The sequence below is a fragment of the Equus caballus genome, chromosome 11, assembly GCF_041296265.1.
Source record: "Equus caballus isolate H_3958 breed thoroughbred chromosome 11, TB-T2T, whole genome shotgun sequence".
Taxonomy (NCBI): Eukaryota; Metazoa; Chordata; class Mammalia; order Perissodactyla; family Equidae; genus Equus; species Equus caballus.
In genome coordinates this window covers 32,658,240-32,664,961 of record NC_091694.1, presented here as the reverse complement: position 1 = coordinate 32,664,961, position 6,722 = coordinate 32,658,240, and positions in this window count along the sequence as shown.

Genomic DNA, 6,722 nt, shown 5'->3' with positions numbered 1-6,722 from the left:
GTAGTTTTCAGTACAGATCTTCCTTTTTGTCAGATTTATCAGATTTATCCCTAGCTCTTTCATATTTTTGATGCCATTATAAGTGGAATAGTTATTTTACACTTCAATTTCTGATTCTTTGTTGTTAGGATGTAGAAACACAACTGATTTTTGTATTTGCCCTTGTATTCTGAAACCTTACCAAACTCACTTATTAGTTCTGCTAGTTTTTTGGGTAGATTCCTTAGAATTTTCTACATATGTGATCATATTGTATATAAACAAAGACAGTTTTACTTCTTCCTTTACATGTTGATGCCTTTAATTTCTTTTTCTTGCCTCACTGCCCTGGATAGAGCCTCCAGGACGGTGGTAAATAGAAACAACTGGAGCGGATGCACGTGCTTGGTTCCTGGTCTTAGGGAGAAAGCCTTCAGTCTTTCACCATGAGGGATGATGTTAGTGGCGTGTTTTTTCATAGAAACCCTTTTTCAGGTTTGAGGAAGTTCTATTCTTGGTTTGCAGAGAGGTTTATTTTTTATTTTTGTAATCAGTAGTGGATGTTGGATTTTTTCCAGTGATCTTTTTGCATCTACTGAGAGATCATATGGTTTTTCTTTCTTAGTTATGGCAAATTTCGTTGATCGATTTTTGAGTGTTAAACCAAGCCTACTTTCCTGGGATAAGTTCCATTTGGTCGTGAGCCGGGAGGAGGATGAAAGCCTTCCCTTGCATGTACTCCTCTTGTTTGGTTTGAGTAGTGTGTCCAGGGTGGAGATAAGGGGGTGGTGGCTGTGGTGGGAGACTCTAGAGTGGTGAGTCTCTGGGGTTATAGTCTGGGCTCATCCGTTTTCGATTTCTTCCCTATCCTCAAGTGGGGGACCTTACCCATTACAGAATCTCCATGTACCTCCGTCAAGGCAACAACTTCCCCTTAGGCCATCATACTCTCATCCTCGGGGCAGAGAAAAGGACCTGTTCTTTCCACTCCCTAACCTGACTGGCATCCAGCACCACTCTGTCACCCCCCTCCCTCCAAACTTCTGCTGGCCTTGAGGGGCCATTTTCCTGCCTTGCATTTGCTACAGGAGAGCCACTGATCTGATGAGGGCAACATGGTGCAGAGAAGAGGGCATGACTAGAAAGCTCTCTTTAGCCCATCCCCTGCTGGAGACGCCTGGCCCTGCCCTCGTCCCCTCTTATTCTGTGTTCCCCTCTCCAGGTCCCAGCCTCTCCTGTCTCCCTCGGAGTTTCCCACAACTCTTGTTATTTTCTGCTCTCCAACAATTTTACTTCCGTGTTTCACTTCTGTGACATCTCCGCGTTCAGGTTTGGCTGATGGATCCTGCATCCCATGTTAATTCTGCTTTGCCTGAAATAGGGGTTAGTTTCAGGAACTGGAAGTCTACTTGTAACAGAGAACTTCACAGCAATACTAGATGCGTAAAGATAATGGAGCAGTATCTTCCAAGTGCTAAAGAGAAAGAAATCTGAACTTGAATTCTATACTTATCAGTCACATGATTGAAGCCTCTCACAGGGGAAAGGCTCACTCTCGAATACCACGTACTCTCATCTCAATCTTTGATAGTGTTTGGCTTCATACTAAGAAACCAAGGTAACAGTAATCCCAAACCGTTGATTATGCGAAACAAATCAAAATTTGCTACTTTGGAGGGTTGAGGTCGAGGGACAGATTATTCTTTCGTGATAAAATTATTATATTTCCCTGGTAAAACTTTCAGAGGGGCATTGATTATAAAGTAAAAGCCTCCTCAGTTCTTTCATTTCCATTACCCAAAGGTAGCCACCGTTAATAGGCTTCTGTGCCTGCTCCCAGAATTTTCTATGCCTACTATTTAAATACACGTGGGTGCGCATGCATACATGTGCATGTATATGTGCATGTCTGTGTATTTTGCATGAATTGCAACATGCTGTATACAGTGTTTTCTCTCTCTTTTCTTTTAGCGACATATTTTTGTATATTGCTATGTATAGATCCCACTCATTAGTTTTAAAGGCTTCATAAAACACCATTATGTGGATGTACCAAAATGTGGCAAAATTTTTTTGAAGGACGTTTGGCTGACGTTTGGCTCGTTTCTTGTCTTTTGATTGTGGCAAAACGAGGCTGAAATGAACACCCTTGTGCAGATATCTTTATGCTTTCCTAAGAATGCATCTGAGGCATAAATTCCCTCCTGGAAGGAGAATTGTTGAGTCAGAGCAGATGTACATTTTGGATTTTGACTGACATTGCCATCCCATGGTGTGGGGCCAGTCTACACTTATTTTTTCACATGCAGTCTGGCAGTGGCTTTATAGTTCTTTAAAATTTTAACTAATCTGATTAGTAAAGATGATATTGAATTCTTTTACTTTGAGTTTAGTGCTTATTTTTATGTTTTTTTGTAGAACTCTGTCTCATGAAAGCTTCTACCCTCCCCACCCCCACCAATAACCACAAATATAAAGGGAACAACCTGAACAACCATTAAACATTTGTTTAAACATGTAATTTAACTTGTCTTTATCTTTACAATACTACCCTAAAGAAATTTGGAAACCATTATTTGGAACTAACAAAAGCTTAAATATTCACTCTTTTAAAAAATTTTATCTTCTTCATTAAATAGAGTGTGCAACTGTTCTAGAATGGTGAGTTAAAAATGTCCAAATTTATAAATTGAATTGAGTACAATAACAATAAGAATCTCAATAGGTTTTCTCATGGAATTAGACTTTCGAAAATTCATAAGAAAGAGTAAATATATTACAGTGTTGAAGATTCTTTTGCAAAAGAAAAATGAGGAAGGAGAATTTATCTCACCAGAAATCAAAACATATTAGAAAGTTATGGTAATTGCAGAGATGAGGTATTGACATAGGAATTGATAAACAGATCAGTAGATCAGTAGAATAGAATAATCTAGAAATATACACACATTTATGGTAAACAATAAAAGTAGTATCTCAATTCAGTGGAGAAATGACAGATTATTCAACTAAAGGTGTTGGGACATCTGGTTATCCATTTGGAAAAAAATAAAGGTAACTCCCCACCTTATACTATTCACACACAAAAATTCCAGATGCTTTAGTGAACTAAATATGAAAAATCAAAGAATTAAGGTATTAGAAGATTATATAGGAGAATATGTGTATGATCTTGAAGAAAGGAAGATGCTCCTGAACAAGTCTGAAAAGCAAATTCTTAAAGGAAAATATTGATAAATTTGACCACTTCTAAAATTAAGATACTATAAGAAACATAAATGAAAAATGACAGATTGGAAAAAAATATCAGCAACATACATAACAGCTGAAGGATTAATGTGTATCCAGAATATATAATAACTTCTACAAATCAATAAAAGTGTCACAATCCAATAGAAAAATGGAGAAAACCAAATGCAGGAAATTTACAGAAGGGGTAATAAAAATAAAAAGATGCTCAGTCTCACTATTAATTAAAGAATTAAAAATTGACCCAATAACATGACTCCAATCTTTGCTCATGGGAATTTTACAAAGTTTGGAGGACAGTTTGGCAATATCTATTAAAAATTTTAAATGCACAAAACCTGTGGCCCGCTTCTCAACCTTAACCCTGGAGAACATGTGTGTGTATGTACGAAGAGGCCTCTTGCTGCACTGTTTTCATAATGAAAAAATAGAAAACGTCTACTTCCATCACTGGAGAAATGGCCGTGTAATGGCAGTATAGCTCAATGAAGGAACACTATGTAACAGTTAAAAAAGTGAGATTGTTCTCTCAGTAGCACATGATAGATTTGTGCAATGTTTCGTTGAGTGAGAGAAACACGTTGCCGAACAATATGTATAATGTGATGTTATTTATGGAAAAATAAAGAAAGAAGAATATGTCCCACAGATCCATATATATGTATGAGCATAAAGTGAAAGGTTTGGAAGGACAAACAAGAATGACTAGAGTGTTTACGTCTAAGGGGTGGAGGAAGGGGACAGGAATTGGAGATGGTGTAATACCCTAATCAAAGGGGAGCTTTAACCTGATAATTTTATTCAAAATATATCCAGGTATTACCTGTATAAACCAAAATTAATTTTTAAAATTGTAAGGAGAGAGGTCTTTGGACTAGGTGCACTTAAGTCTGTCTGAGGAGTCATTGTCCCCCTCCGCCCCCTCCCCAGCTTCCATGGCCTCCTTCTCTCCAACCCCACACAGACAGGAAATCTGCCTGTAATCCCAACTGAATTGTTTCCTAAACGGCATTAAGAAAGAACAAGCTGTTTTGCAAGCAGCAGCAGAGAGGGCCCGTTATCCCACAGGCAGTTGGAGTTCACCCTGCAGGTGGGGACGTTTGGGAAAAGTAAGTGAGGAGAAGGGAGGGCAGGGTGTGTGGGGGTGGGTGGGGACTCCCTCAAAGGACTATAGTCTTGAGATGCAGCAGTTTCAGCACTGCCCTCCAGAGGCCACCCCCACGATGGGGAGCTAAGGGGTAATTTCTGGCACAAGGCTTGTTTGGAATAGCTCCTCAGGCAGACATTTTCTCCTTCTGGTTACTCTGCCTGCTGAGAGTCCCTGTGAGCCTCAAATACACCTGGGCCAGAGAAATAGGGACTAGAGGAAGGATCAACAGAGGCACAGACCGGGCAGACCTGCAGGGATCCCTGTTATTGGGTTGGAAACATCATAAAGTCACAGAGCATCTCAAGCCCCTATACACAAATGCAGGCCCAGAGCCCCAGCCCGGAGCCAAAGGCAGGTGGTTTGCGGATTACACATCTTGAGAATTCTCCCATCTCTACGTGGGTGGAGAGTGAAGGGCATTTTCCTGCCATTCTTTGAGAAGGCTTTAGTTTTTCAAAGAATTATTGCCTTGTCGCCACCCATGAGCAATCAGGGCAGGCCTTTCGACACCTGTGAATCATTGCAAAGCCACTGGCCTGGCTCTCCGCCTCTGGGCCTGCCCTGCCCAGTGCCCCCCTCCACTCTGCTGCTGCTTTCTAACATGCAACTCCGACCATGCACTTCACAGCCTTCATGGCTCCCCGGAGCCTTCAGGACAAGAACTTCTCAGTAGGTCAGCAAGGGTGTTGGTCCTGGGCCTCTGCCTGCCCTACTAGCCTCATCCTGCCCCACCCTTGCCCCACATTGGAACTGTCTGAAGGAAGCCCACTTGTGTCAAGGCCTTTGCTATGTCATTCTCTGGGCCCAGAATGTTCTTCCTCCCTTGTCTACTTGGTCAACTTCTAAACATTCTTCAAGATGGTCTCAAGCACCAGCTCCTCAAGAAAGCCTTCCTAGGTGCCCCCAGTTGGTCTAACTGCTCCTCTTTCATGCTCCCAAAGAACCCTGCACAAGGTTCTTTGGATAACATTGGTTTGCCTTTCTGCGTCCTCCTGTGCGATTCTTGAGAACAAGGCCTGCACTTTGCTCAGTGGAGGATGCCCAGTGGCCAGCACAGCACCTGGCACCTGATAGCTAGATTATTCTGAACTGTGCCACACTGTTGCCCTTGGCAAAGTCATTTCCTCCCCTGGGCTCTGTCTTTCTCATCTGTGCTATGAGGGGCTTGTATGAAATGTCTCTTCCCTCTTGAGCGTCAACAATTCCCCTAAAAGTGTAAAAGGACAATAATTGTCAGAGTTGATGAGAGCGATGGGGAACAGGTGCTCCTAGGCATGGCTAACGGGAGGGTGACGCGCAATCTTCATGAGGCCCCTTGACAATTTTTTTAAAAAGCCTTAAAAATGTGGATAACCAAATATGCAGCAATTTTGCTTCTAGGTCTTCTTGCCTAAAGAAATGATTGACGATCTGACTGGAGATTTAACTCCACAGATGCTGATCCTAGTACTGCCTCTAATAGCGAAAACTGGAAACAACCCAAGAATCTAACGAGAGAGGATTCGGAAATAAATCACAGCACTCCATACAAAATATTATGCAGACATAAAAGTGAAGTAAATCTGTATTTATTGACATAGAAAGATGTCCAGGCTAAATTTTTAAGTACTAAAAATAGGTTGTAAAACAATATTTAGAGTAGGTTCTTATCACTGTTTACAATACATCTTATATCTACACATAGGATAGCAAACTATTAAGTGGTGTTATTGGTGAATGGTAGGATTACGCGAAATTATTTTCCTTCCTGCTTCTTATTTATGTGCAAAACAATGACAAATCTGGAAAGAAAAAGAAAATTACCCACAACCTCACTTGATTCTAAGCAATTTTGATTTATTTTTATTTTTGCTTGTGTTCTCTGACTTTTCATGAATAGAAATATACTACTTATAGGATTAAAAATGTATTTTCAAAAGTCTATAAAATTCTAGAACCTGATTCACAAAGAGCCACTTTTCCAAGTTCACACATAGCTAGGAACTGGCAGAGCAAGGCTGGAAGAACAGCCTTCTCTTATGGACCCGGGGGTCCACTTCCCAGAGGGTGACAGGATCTCTGGGCACATTGGGAAGGTATTCTCGGTGTATCGCTGTCGCTTGTTCTTTGGCCAAGATGGTTTGGGCATAGAAGACAAGAGTGAGGGCAGGCAGGTGGCTGGAGTAGGAGGTGTGGCTAGACAAAACAAGACATGGGAGCCCAGCCTGACAAGAGCCCAAGGGAGGTGGACAAACACAGTCATTAGTCATAGAGAACTTTTCCTGCCACAGAATGGCAGCCCTTTGCCAGACTTCTTCAGAGGAGAAACTTCCCGTCTTCTATTTCAGAAAGATCCTAAAGTTCA